General features: G+C 42.0%; 1 protein-coding gene and 1 non-coding gene across 2 annotated transcripts in view; both read right to left on the minus strand.

The window, feature by feature from the left end:
• JAZF1 (JAZF zinc finger 1) overlaps positions 1 to 12,588 on the minus strand; it is a 335,532-nt gene that overhangs the window by 263,788 nt on the left and 59,156 nt on the right. The window lies entirely within an intron of this gene.
• On the minus strand, positions 9,365 to 9,466 carry LOC136128682 (U6 spliceosomal RNA). The gene has a single exon (XR_010656264.1). It is a non-coding gene; the product is annotated as a U6 spliceosomal RNA (small nuclear RNA).

Below are 12,588 nucleotides of genomic sequence, written 5' to 3' on the forward strand. Positions count from 1 at the left end.
ATATACCACTTTGAAATACTGTACTCCACATGACCAAGAGACAAAATTCCACTGCCTTAGGAAATATAGGCTCACATGTTTACACTTTCATCTTCCATGCAGGCCCCATGGTCTAGGGGGATAACACAGGCCTGGGATTGGAGAAATCTGTGGGGTTACAGGACTTCCTCAGTTGCTAACAGCTTTCAAGTTTGGGAAAGTTATTTAAATTATATCCCAGTTGCTTTATCTCAGAAAGAGGGAACAAAGGTGACTACCAATTTCTAACTGCAGCAGAAGCAGCTAGACTTTGGGCAATTCCAAATGACTCAAACTACAAACATCAAGTTAATCTGTCACCTAAATCTCCCAGTCTTACAGGTGTGCCTTATAATTTGTCCCTCAAGTACCAACCAACCCACACACCTTCCACAAGAGCAGGTTTCCAGCTCTTGTTGAGTGAAGTGTCTGGAGGCATTTCTCATCATGTGCAGTGTTGTACAACCAGTCTCTTGAAGCACTTCTGTATACTCAAAAACCACATCCATACTAGGCAAAGGTTAAACCACAGAGTAGCTGAGCTAAGTAGCCTGCAGAAAACGGAAGCAGGAGTCACGCTCGCCTCTGTGCCAGGTGACCTAGAGTTAAAAAAACAAAGGGCTTTGGAGGGCAGAGGATCTTCTGATACCTGTAGTCACTGTGCTCTGCACACCACAGTGATGAAACCTCAGCTGGGGACGTGTTTCATGATATACAGCACGAAAGAGCCAGGAACATAGGATCTAATGTTTCAATTGTCCTCATAAGCCAAAAATTACACTGCATCTGTGAAAGCCAGAGACCACGACCACCCATAGCAGACCAGCAGAGACCAGACAAGATACAAGATTAACTAAAATGTCATCAAGGTACACAAACAAAGGAGGAATAAAGGACACAGTGACTCCACAGGTTACAATATTAACAGAACAAAATGCCATTCTATAGTGGTTCAAAGGAAAGAATACACGGAGTCACTGTTACCATCACTGGACACACACATCTAACTTAGTTTACTCCACTTTCCAGATCCTAAAATAGAACTAAAACAATTTCATAAGGATCATTTATTAAACTAGCAGTGACCTTCAAATTAAAACACAGGAGAGGGCTTCCCTGGTGGCACAGTGTTTGAGAGTCCGCCTGCCAATGCAGGGGACACGGGTTCGTGCCCCGGTCCGGGAAGATCCCACATGCCGCGGAGTGGCTGGGCCCGTGAGCCATGGCCACTGAGCCTGCGCGTCCGGAGCCTGTGCTCCGCAACGGGAGAGGCCACAACAGTGAGAGGCCCGCGTACCGCAAAAACCAACCAACCAACCAAACAAAAAACATAGGAGACATAAGACTAAAGGCTTTTACATCACATCTTACCAGGCACATCTCACTTTCCTGCGCTAGACAAACGCATACTCTTGTGGGGGGGGGGGGCGGTGTTAAACCATGCCCTCCCCAGGCTGCAGAGGTTCACTTGGGTGGGATGCAATGACTCTCTTCTTCAGAGGACAGGCTTTTTCAAGGCAGAGTGATAGTTAACCTGAGCTCACTTCTGCAGCTGGTTATCTACATAATTTCTACTGCAGCCATTTATCAATTCAACAAACATTTATTCAACGCCTACTCTGTGCCAGGTCCTGTGCTCTCAGCGTGGCTTCTTCCTAGCAGACAGAGGTGTACCCAGGCCCAATTAATTTCTTGGCTGGGTTAACTTTCCAAACCCTCTTCGTGTTTACCTTTCCAGCAATGCCAAATTCATTCAGTGCCTAAGGTCACCAGCATCCTAGTTTCGTGATGCTCCTTTAATTACATTTTGGTGCCAAGAGAGCCCTTTCCCTTGGTTTCCAAGCTCATCTCTCTAGAAAATCCAACCAGCTCATGTTCTTTGTCTTCCCTCTTACTCAGTACCTCATTGATCTAACAATCCCATGATGAAGTGCCTTGATCTATAAGGGCTCATCCCTTTCCTTATTCAGGCAACTCTGATATCCTACCTTCCCTACATAATTCATCTGAAAATAATCTAATCTCTATCTGTATCAATCACCTCCCCATGAAAAAGTGTCAATAATAATAGCACTGACCACTTCGTAAAACACTTTCAGTTACACCATCTCAACTAAGCCTCACCAATACTGTGAAATAGCCAGTACTTCACTCATTTTACACATGAGGAAACCAAATAGAGAGAAGCAACCAAGTCCAAAGAGACAGGAATTTGAGGCCTGGAATCTTAAAATGCCCTAAGGGAATTTAAAAGAGTAGGATCCAGCAAGGAGTTGTCAGGAAAGAGCCTGGAATGAAGCTGCAAAGGTTAAATTACAACGTATATAGGAGTTATTTCTTAAGGAACACTTGCACATCACACATGTTAATCAGTAAAAAAGGAAAACATCCATTTGGCTCTTCAAGAGTTAGAATTTTAAAAGAAGCATGATCCAGAGGGGAGAAAAACTGACTACAAAGAATTATAAAGCTTAAAAAAAAAAGAGAGCAAGGATTCCAGGATTCTCAGACAAAGAAAGTGGAGTTCTGTCAGCAAGGTGAGAGAAGAACCTATTTTTCTGCCCCAATGTCCCAAAAGATTAAGACCTGGTGGGTGACGTGCCCACATGCTGACCACAGAGGTGGCCAAACTTTCAGTTACCTGAACTCACGCTCATACCCACGAGCCTCGTTCGATTCCACCCAAAAGTTTTCTCCTTGCGAGGAGCACAGTAGAAAACACAATTGTTAAGAAAATTTTTTAAAAAGTAGAGCGGGATAATTTCCTGTGATCCACTCAACAAGATGGACCAATGCTCTGATTTTCTTGCCTACAGCTTCCCAAAGGCCCTACTGCAATGGACAGCTACATCTGGTTGAAGAAAGTAGGGAACTGAGAGTCAATCTCAGCCTAGTTTGTATTTGATAACAATCTGTGTATCAAAGTATTCATAGATAAAGGGATATTCTGTTGTTTTTCTATTTAGCTAAAAAATGCCATGCTTTTACCATCTGACTACTAGAGATACTTCCCTTTAGGGTTTTGTTGTGTCCGGATTTTGTTTTGTTTTGTTTGTTTGTTTCTTCATTTGTTCATTTCACTCATTCATTCATCAAGCTTTCCATTGAAGTGGCATGTGCTATACAGGACTGTCATGCATGCAGTACAGGTTTTGTGACAAAATGTAAAACTAGGCCTTTATAAAACACCATTCCTTCCTACCAGGCGACAGCTATATACCTTTGAAGAAGTCACAATACTTCTTTGAAGAGGTTCCTCATTAGTAAACGAGGGATAACAGAATCTACCAATTCCGTGTTAAAAGTGGTTTTCTGAAAGCCAAAACCAAATGATCAATCTGAAAGTATGCTGTAAGTATTACATGGATACAGCATGGATCTCTGTGGATCAGGAAACCTAGTAGAAAAAGTGTAGTTACCTTCAAGAAACTTCCTAGGAATGTGCGTGTGCATGGCACGTTATGTGCCCGTGCGTGTTTTTTTTGGCAGCCAGAGTGGGAATGGCTTTGTGTCCTCCAAGCAGCATTATCATTACCCAGGTGCAACTATCTCTCTGCAAGCATCTGAGTTCAAGGTAGAAACAGAACTTGGAGACAGTGTCTAGATACCTGACCTCAAATAGTATGGATATTATGTTGCTGCCATACCAACATCTATTTCTAGCATTCCGACTCTAGACCTCTTTTTTCACTCTGCTCTTGATCCAACAGCTTGAATGGTGGAGAAGATACCTGAAATGTCCCAAGCCCGTGATTTTGTGATCAGGGAGTATCATCATCTCCACCCTGCTGGTGACCAAAAGCTGTCTGAGAGTCACTTAAAACAAGTACCACTAGGAAAGAACTTTCGAAAGGAAACCCTAGTGGCTTCCAAATTGGCAACTTAAAGGAACCAAACGTTAGTGAAGTCACATAACAACTAAGGGCAATTTTATTAGCCTCGTTCAATGAAGCAAAACTTGGACCAAAAAACCTCATTATTCAAACCAGATGCTGATTTTGTAACATTTACTTCAATGATGAACTGTTTCAATTTTCTCTTATTTTGAATACGTAATATAAAGCAGGCAAATCACTACATTAATAAAGGCACACCTGAAATTTATAAAGTCAGTTTGAAAAAGAACTGAATGTAGGAAACCCGTTTTCAAAAGTTTATTGCCAGGAGCATTTTTTTCTTTTTTAATCATGTGACAAAAGAAGTGCAATAATGGGTTTAAGACAAGATCAATTATGGGCAGCAATGAAATTACCCTTTAATGATGATTAGCCCCAAATCTTGATTACTGTCAGCTCCTATTATCTGGTCACAAGGCACACAAAGTGCTGTGTTCCTCCATCTCAAACAAGAATGAAGGATGGGCCCTCAAGGTGAGGGGTCACATAAGACAAGGAGGCAGAGGAGGCTGACCACAGACCCCAAGTGCCTAAGAGAAAGCAAAATGTTTATAAGAATGTCTACTAAGCACCAAGGTTACTTTTTAAGAAAGCCTGATAATCTCCCTCTTTCAAATGATGAGTCTCTCTCTCTTGTCCGAAGAATGAGGAGGAAACAGATCTCAACTCCAGAAAAAAAGTGAGTATCTCTGGTGACAGATGCAGCTGGGTGGGTCCTGGGAGAATGTGCAAGCTGACCATGGGGAGCCCAGAAAGACTATTATGCCTTGGGACATAATCCCAAAGGGAAAGGGGAACACTCCTTGGATTTGGGGCTATTCAGAGGTGGCAGAGCCCGGCTGTGCAGTTTCCAGGTTCTCAGAGTTGGGCGCAGTGAAATGCTACCCTGCGAACAACGCAGCCCAAATACCAGGGGCCACTTCCGCTGTTTTCTGAAGACAGAACTAGAGCATTTTAGAGATGGGAAAGATCAACGCCTTCATTTTACAAACCAGGAGACTCAGGACCAAGGAGGTAGAATGAATGGGACTAACTAACAGTAAAGCCAGTTCTCCAGCCAGGCATCCTGACCCCTGCCCCCACTCAGATGACCGTGAGGCTCTGAAGAGCAGTTTCTAAGGATTGCCGCTGTCCAGCAATCACTGCAGTCCATCACAATTAGGAAAGGACACACTCCTCTTCTGCCTTGGGTGTGCTCATTTGGCGATTCAACACCAGACAGTTGCAAAAGACAATCTACATTCGCACTGGAGCTATAAATACTATTTATCAAAACCCACCATGGTCCAGGAGCCGTATTAGCACCAGTGTTCATTCTCCTTGCAATGCTCACAACCCAGGAGGTGTTTATAACCTCATGTTACTGAAAAATGAGGCTCAGAGAGGTGACGTAACTTGTTTACGCTCACACCACCAGGTAAGTGGCAATCCTGGCTTCAGACCAGTTCTTCTAGCCCCCTGAAAACACTGTGCTTCCTACTACACCACCAGCCCTCCAAGTTTTGCAAAAGAAAGCATTCCCCATCCAAATGATTATGACCGTGGCACAAGAAGCTATGCCTAGTGACAATATCTGAATTGTAATATAAGAAACAAATGGATCCTGAACAATGGTAAGAAAGCTTCTAAAATCTGGACGTAAACATGAGTCTTCTGGTGACTTAACTAAGGAGAGCAGTTTCCCGCAAAATTCCAAGTTTTTCCTTCCTAAAATCTTTGTTCCACCAACCCTGGATATTCTGTTTATTACTCTTATTTCCTCTTTCAAGCAAAAGCTTAAGACCCCACAAGCAGATGAGGACAACGGGAATTTTAAAAAGCAGGTAAGACGGTCACCAAAGTAAGATCGACAAGACCATGGAATGATGGAGAACTTCATTACTATTCTAACTCATAGCCTTCTTGTGGCCGGCCAGCCTCCACCCGTGCTTTCACCTTCTGGCAACTACCTGCCACCTTCACCTTCTACAAACACGGGCACTCGGCCAGCATGGAGATTTCTGTTCTCTGACTGAACAAACACCTTTCACCTTCCAGTCAGAACACAACCCTGAAACCACGATTCATGGTGGGTTTGGTGCTACTGACATCTTCGCAGTTTGTAGTCTTCTGCCCGTAAGAATCTTGCCTGGCCTGTTTAAAGCTAGAACATTCCAAAGAGGTCTATTCTTTTTTTTTTTTATTTTACTGAAGTATAGTTGATTTACAATGTTGTGTTAGTTTCAGGTGTACAGCAAAGTGATTCAGTTATACATATGTATATATCTATTCTTTTTCAGATTTCTTTCCATTATAGGTTATTACAGGATACTGAATATAGTTCCCTGTGCTATATAGTAAGTCCTTATTATTTACCCATTTTATATACAGTAGTGTGTATATGTTAATCCCAACCTCCTAATTTATCCTTTCCCCCTCACTTCCCCCTTTGGTAACAATAAGTTTGTTTGCTATGCAAAGAGGTTTATCTTTAACCAAGCGAAGACCTGCAGGGTTTGAGCCTGCTTTCCTCAATACAAAGGCCAGGCAGGTAAACGGGTGTGCTCTCAACAAAACACAACCAACCTCATTTTCCTAGTGACTTTTTGGAGTTTATTTACTGGCAGTTTCAGGTTCTGGAAACACAAAAACAATCGGCTCTGCCCTCCAGGAGCTCACAGTCTGGTGAGGGTGACAATACCCTTGAAAAGATGAATGGTGGTATCAGATGATGAGCGTGAGAACACGCAGGTATACCAAATACTATAAAGAAATAGGACAGAAGAACCAGGGAAGCGTCATCAAAGAAGGAGCCACATGAATTGGGTTTATAAGACAAGTAGGAATTTTCAAGGCAAAGAAATGCAGGTTCAGGACCACTGCAAGCAGAAGGGACTGTACATTCAAAGGTTCATATCTACGAAGAGGCCTGCAGTCTGGGGAGTGAAGAAAAGCAGTGTTTATTCACGAGGGAGGTAGGGAACGGGTAAAGGAAGCATCTCAGACTATTACAAAGGGTCTCTATAGGCTCGTAAGAGTCAGCGAAGGTTTTAAAGCATGCTTAGCTTTTTTTTTTTTTTTTTAAAGAAAGTAATTCTGGCAGACATGGCCAAGTGTGGACAGGACTCTAAATCAGTGCTGTACAAAAAAAACTAAACGCGAGCCACAGAGCCAAGCCACATATGTAATTTAAAATTTTCTAGGAGCCACATTTAAGGTAAGAAAAAACAAGGGAAATTAATTTAATAATATATTTTAACTCCCTTAATCCAAACTGTTATCATTCACTATAATCTGTCAATATTTTGAAAATTATTAATGTGATAGTGAGATAGTTTACATTCTTCTTTTCTCATGCTAAGTCTTTAAATCTGGCACACTTACAGCTCACCTCAATTTGGAAGAGCCGCATTTCAAGCGCTCAAAAGCCAGATGTGGTGAGTGGTTACCATACTAGACAGCATAGCTCCAGATAAATTACATACAAGACCCACTTAGCAGGCTGTAGCCAAGAGTCCAAACAAGATATGATAAATGTCTGGGGAGCTATTTCCAGCCCTTGGACATATGCTAAAGTGCCACTGAAATGCAATTTTACAAACATGTAACTTATTTTTTGTTTTGAATAGATAATAATTCACATGGTTCACAAATAAAAATAATACAACAAACAGTGCTACCCTCACCCTTTTTCTGTCTACCCCCCCACCCTCTCATTAAAGACAACCATTTTATTAAGTTTCTTTTTTCTGTTTGCTTATCCTTTCAGTATTTCTTCATGCAGATATGAATGTAGACTCCTTTCTACACCAAAGGTAGCACACTACCTACTCTGTTCTACACCTTGCTTTTTTCATTTTAATAATATGTCTTGGAGATCTTTCCATATCACTGCATGAAGAGTTTCCACGTTCTCTTTAAATGCTACACAATATTCAATTGTATGGATGATTCACAGTTTATTTCACTGGTCTCCTACTAATGGATATTTGAATTGTTTCCAATCTTTTCTATTATAAACAATGCACTAATGAAAAACCTTCTACATACGTCACTTTATATGTATTCAGGGGGTACCTGCAGGGAAAAAGTACCAGAGCCAGATTGCTGGGTCAAAGGGTAACTGCATTGGTAATCTTGACACAGCTAAATTGGCCTGCATAAGGGTTGTGCAATTTTGTACTCTCAGGAGTATGGTGCACATCTGGTCAACAATGTACGATTATCACATTTCAGAAGTTTTGCCAATCCAATGAAGTAAAAAGTGCTACTTAGTTTAAATTTGCATTTCTCTTACTATGTCTGAGTCTGAAGATCTTTTATTTGGTTTAGAGACAATCTATATTTCTTGTTCTGTGAATCATATGTTTGTGTCCTTTGCCTATTTTTCTACTGGTTTGCCAGTCATTTTCTTATTCATTTGTAGGAGCTCTTTATATAGAGAGATTAGCCCTTTGTCTACTGTAAATTTCTTCCCTCAACTGTTATTTGTCTTTTGAATTTACTTATTGTGTTTTTTACCAGGCAAAATTTTTAAATCTGAATTTAGTCTAATTTATCAATCTTTTTCTTTTCAGGTTTCTGAATTTTGAGTCATAGTTTAAAAGGCTTAACTTTTAACTTCAAAGTTAAAAGGAATTTACACGTTTCTTCCAGTCCTTTCATTTTAAGCAGATATGAATATATATTCATATGTTGAAATCCTTGTTAAAAATATCATTTTCACTTTTTTCCAAACGAAGTAGACCAGACCATTTTATGAATGCCTTCCTGATTTCTCCCTCCTTTCTTTTCATAATTCTTTTGAATATCACACTGATCATATAAATTGAACTGGTCAAGATGGAATTTATTTGAACGGTATGAGATACAGAAACAACTTCATCTTTCTCCAGATAGCTACCCACTTGGTCCAAGACCATACACTAAAAATTTCATCACTACCCCACTGGAACCATAATTTTAAAATACTTTTCTATTTTTATAGACAGCAACCTGGATTTTTATAAACTCATGGTTCTTATTCTCTAGTCTAGACGTTACAGAGGTAAATACAAGTTATGATCTTCACTTATTTACAGGAACTGCCAAGTTTTGTAAAAACTGCATTCATACAGCGGTATCTTTACACCCACGTCATCCTCAATAGTTTTTCAGCAGACGCTTGACCTGAAAGAGATATACAGACACAAACTGCCACTGAGAAATTTACAGTTGCGAGGCTGCCAAATTGTTTTTCGCGAGTCATTTGTTTAAAAGGCAAGCAGCACACCACAAGGAAAGTTTGGCAAAACTCTCATCAGTGACAAAATTCTGGTTTATCCAAGTTCATTTTAGGTAATCACCAGTGTGATATTCAAAAGATTTATGAAAAACAAAGAAAGGAGGGAGAAAAGAGAGGGCGGTTCAGAAGATATCTGGTCCACCTGAGTTGGAAAAGTGAAAACTGATTTTTTTTTTGAGTTTTCATAAACATACATAAATGCTTCATGAATTTGTGTGTCATCCTTGCACAGGGAATGCTAACCTCCTCTGTATCATTCCATTTTAGTATATGTGCTGCCGAAATGAGCGTGGAAAATATTCTTTAACAAGAATTTAAAATTCCCAGTCAATTCTACTCAGAAGTTTCTAGTAAACCAGAACTTTTAAAGTAAAAATGAGAAAGGTATAGTATTCTATAGGTATTCTATGTCCTTTTGTTCCAATATTAATTCACATCTGCTATATTAGCGTCTGTCAAGTTGTATTCAATAAATGCATACTGTATATTGTCATTTGAGGTTGTGAAATTAGTCATTATAGCTCAGTTTCTAAGAGAGATTTAGACACACACACAGAGTTTTGAGCAGTATACCCTTCGAAAATAGAAAGGAGATCAGTTCCTATAGAGGATGCTCATGTATTTGACACAAATTACGGAGTTCTACATAGGGGATAATAGTACCAGAAAAATAACAATGGCAACAGAATGCTCCGACATAAGTAATAGAGGAAATGCTGGAGAAGTGGGCCAGGAGAAGAATCCTGAGAAGTCAAAACTCCCCAGACGAGAACAGAGCATAGCTTCCAGGATGTCTGTGATGTTTCTAAAAGAAAGAGTCGGGGTAGAAGCCACCAGTCCTGTGAACAGAGGTGGCCCAGGGGTGGCCTCCCTGTCTCCCCATCACCCCCCACCCCACCCCACGTCCCCTGAGCCGCTGCTTCTCAAGTCAATGACTCACAAACCTGATCTCCAGCCCTGAGACGACGCTCTTGAATTGCAACCTTTTTTCAACTTGTGAGCACCTCATAGAGGCAATTCACCCCCATGCGCTACCTAAGAGCCCCTCTCCTCCAGCTAAACCCTACCTGCTCCCCTCTATGTCATCTTCCTCTTCTCCTAGACACCTTCACACCTTCCATTTTAGGCATCTTTGACTCTCTTCACACCCCACAACAGCCAATCCCGCATCCTGCTCTCCCCTCTTGTTTCCAATGCCCCTCATATTTCAGACCCTCCTCATGACCCTGTGCTTACTTCCTAATCTCCTAACTGATTTCCTTGTTTCCTCACTCCCCCATTTACAATCAATTCTTTCCTAAATGGTACTTTCTCCAAAACCTCCAATGTTCCCCATTTACTTACCTGCCAGTCTGAAGTCATGTCATTGATCATTTCATTCATTTAATTAATATTTGCTGAGTACCCACTAGGTACCAGGCACTATTCTAGGCATTTGGGACACAGCAATAAACAGACAATAAATTCCTGCTTAATTTTGTCTTAGCCTGTTTTTTCCCTCCCCTTCACCCCACTAGTCCCCTAGATAACTGTATCTATAAATAAATCTAGACCAGAAGTTATATTCTGGTATATTTACATATTCAAGGATGCCTAACAAGCCTCTACTAAGTGTTGGATCCAAGACTGAGCAAGACAGATGTCTTTTCTATTTGTCCCACTCTGGCCTTCCCTTCCCTTCCTGCTCTGCATGCCTTCTCCTTTCCTCGCCCTCTAAACCCTGCCCATCCTGAAATACACAGTCCAAACCCTCCAAACTCTGTAAAGACTCCTGGGCACTCCGGCCCGTGGCAGGGGCCATCAGCTCCTTTCTGTCTTATGACACCGTTTACCTTGTGAAAGTGCTTAAAGTTTTCATGCTGCTTTGTTTTGTTTTATTCTTCATTAGTTTAATGAAACTTCCTAACTGGAGTAGAGGTCTTTCAGGACCGGATGCATCTTTCCTAGTAGAATTCCACAATCACAGAACATAACAGCCAAGGAAACCCTCTGACTCCAGTTCATCAAACCCATCTTGCTTCTTGAGGAAACTTAGGCAGGGAGAGGTTAAGTCACAGTATCAAGTGCTAAAAAATAAAGTGAATAAATATGAATGGCAGATGAGCGGGCATACTGCCCTTTGTCCCACAGGGTAGAAGATGTCTGAACTGCTAGTTGCAAGCAGTTCTTTTCCCCTGGAATCCATGCATGTGTTCCCAGGTTGTCTGACAATTTTCCGACGGCCACTGCTGAGCTGAGGCCCAACTAACCCAGAAAAGCCACCCCAAGTGATGGATTTGCCCAGTTCTACACTGTTGCCCTCTTTCCAGTTCCCCACTGCCTGCAGACTGCTTGAGACCTCAATGACGCTAAACAACTCAACTCTAAGGCATACATTTTCCAGATGCCAGACCGCTCGCCCCTTACCGCCCCTGTGAAATCCGGGGCTTCCCTTATCTTGCTGTATCAATGCTGTGTTCTCTGCTCTGGCCTGGGAGCTGCCCCTACAGGAAGCCAGAGAGCACCCTGAAGGAGGTGGCTGGTACCAGCAGGAGCACCCAGGCAAGGTAACGTGGAACTGCAATTAAAAGTATCTACAGGGACTTCCCTGGTGGCGCAGTGGTTAAGAATCTGCCTGCCAACGCAGGGGACACGGGTTCGAGCCCTGGTCCGGGAAGATCCCACATGCCACAGAGCAACTAAGCCCATGTGCCACAACTACTGAGCCTGCACTCTGGAGCCCGTGAGCCACAACTACTGAGCCCATGTGCCACAACTACTGAAGCCCGTGCGCCTAGAGCCCGTGCTCCGCAACAGGAGAGGCCACCGCAATGAGAAGCCCGCGCACCGCAACGAAGAGTAGCCCCCGCTCGCCGCAACTAGAGAAAGCCCGCGCGTAGCAACGAAGACCCAAAGCAGCCAAAAATAAATAAATAAAAACATTTAAAAAAAAAAAAAAAAAAAGTATCTACAAGTTCAAAATAAGAATAACCCTGTGAGAAGTATTCTTTGGAACAGGCTGGTAGAATCCAGAAGTCATCTATAAAGCCATGAGATGTGGCATGATGTGCAAATGCCAGGATTTTTATCATGAGCTCCGTGTCTATTTCCCTGTATTCATGTTGATCTGCTCCCCACTCTTCACACGAAACCCAAGAGGGGATGTGGGGTGTTTTCATCCCACTCCGTGTGCCTACTGAAATGGCAATGGGCACTCAGTAATGTTTCCTGAATCTCCTCAAAGTCAAAGACCAGTTATTCTTTGCTTGAGCTGAAAACAAGTCAAATTTAACAGAAGCACAGTCATGCACATGTGGCCAATGTAGATAAGGGCGTCTCCTGTTTGTACATTTCTCTGTGGGGCCCAGAAGAACTGATAGTCTTAATTGGCCACAGATTATAAAGCCTACATTCATCAAAGTAGACTGGAGG

The sequence above is a fragment of the Phocoena phocoena genome, chromosome 9, assembly GCF_963924675.1.
Source record: "Phocoena phocoena chromosome 9, mPhoPho1.1, whole genome shotgun sequence".
Classification (NCBI taxonomy): domain Eukaryota; kingdom Metazoa; phylum Chordata; class Mammalia; order Artiodactyla; family Phocoenidae; genus Phocoena; species Phocoena phocoena.